Consider the following 1,688-nt stretch of genomic DNA (forward strand, 5'->3'; position numbering starts at 1 on the left):
TTTTTTTTTTTTTTTTTTTTATTATTTATCCTATATTGTGTCTTGTGCCTTTGAAGATGAAGTATGTCATTTTTGCACCATAGCAACTTGAGAAATAATTGCAAAAAATGACCTGCTTCTAAAAGTTTTGCAATGCCAAATATATATGTTATAAAAATGTATATAAGAATTATGACTATATGAAAAAATTATGAAAAATTTGACTATGAGACTATGGGACATTTTTATGGCTGACTTTATATAAATATATCTTTAAAAAATGTATATATTAGATTTATAGAAGAATAGAATTACAAAAATAAGTAAAAACAAACAAAAAAAATGTTTAATAACAAAAAATTATTTTAAGGCTGGTAAAAATAATAATAATAAATATGTTACTGTAAACTAACAAATAGGCAGTCCCATCTTGAATTGATATTATCCACTTGATATGTTGTGACGTAACAAATACAATTTCCAGTTCCAAGCCTCCTACTCCCTTTCAAGTGAAGAATCTCAGCAGCCGTTTATGAGCACTATTCTTTTATAGCACACCTTTAAGCTAAGCTTTTAAAAAGTCACTGTGTACACTACAGTCTCTAGGCTCATGGCGTCCCAGACAACATTGTTTTAATGATTCATAAAAGATGAATCACTGTCTGGTCAACTGGGATTTCGGTATGGAGATAGAGGTTAGGATCATATTTTTTTGGTAGTATTACAGAATTGTATATTAGCACCATATGTTGTTTACTTTTGGGATATGATAGAGTGCTTCAGACAAGGTGAGGAAATGGTTTACATTTTTTTTTTTTAATGTCTGGACTATTCAGACCATCCAACATAAATTGAGAAATCACATACAATATACAATACTCTGAAAGTGTATCTTGAATATGTGTGTGCAATTTTTCATTTGTTACTACATTTAGTGAAAAAAAGTGGGGGAAAAAATCCAACAACACAGACCACCATTCAAAGGTTTAGGGTTGGTAAGATGTTTCAGTGTTTTGGAAAGAAATTTCTTATGCTCACCAAGGCTGCATTATTTGATGAAAAATACAGTACAAACCATAATTTTGAAATATTATTAAATTTTAAATGACTGTTTTCTATTTTATTATATTATAATGTAATTTATTCCTGTAATGGCAAAAATTAATTTTCTGTAGCCATTTCTCCAGTCTTCAGTGTCACATGAACCTTCAGAAATCATTCTAATAAGCTGATTTGGTGCTCAAGAATCATTTGTGGTGCAATTCCTGGGGGAAATTTCCACCTTCAGCTTAATGATTTATTTGGACTCATCATGAAAGTTTATCATATGCATGTGTTTTTAAGTCTTTCCAATTTAAGTATTTAAACGATTTTAAACCAAGCACAAGAAGTCGCGAAAGAGACCTAAATTTGGCACTCGAGCGCTGTTTTTATGCACACAAAGAGTCACTTGAGCACTTGAATGGACAAACAAAATGAAGTCAAAAGACCATTTTGGGGAGTATCCTCGTAAGCGCAGACTTAACTGAGATAAAATAAAAGTTTTAAATTAAGCGTGCAATTTGCATGCTGACTGCAGGAATGTCCACCAGAGCTGTTGCCCGTGAAATTAATGTTCATTTCTCTACCATAAGCCGTCTCCAAAGGCATTTCAGAGAATTTGGCAGCACATCCAATTGGCCTCACAACCGCAGACCACGTGTAACCAC

Source organism: Sinocyclocheilus rhinocerous, unplaced genomic scaffold (genome assembly GCF_001515625.1).
Source record: "Sinocyclocheilus rhinocerous isolate Xijiao unplaced genomic scaffold, SAMN03320098_v1.1 scaffold334, whole genome shotgun sequence".
Classification (NCBI taxonomy): Eukaryota; Metazoa; Chordata; class Actinopteri; order Cypriniformes; family Cyprinidae; genus Sinocyclocheilus; species Sinocyclocheilus rhinocerous.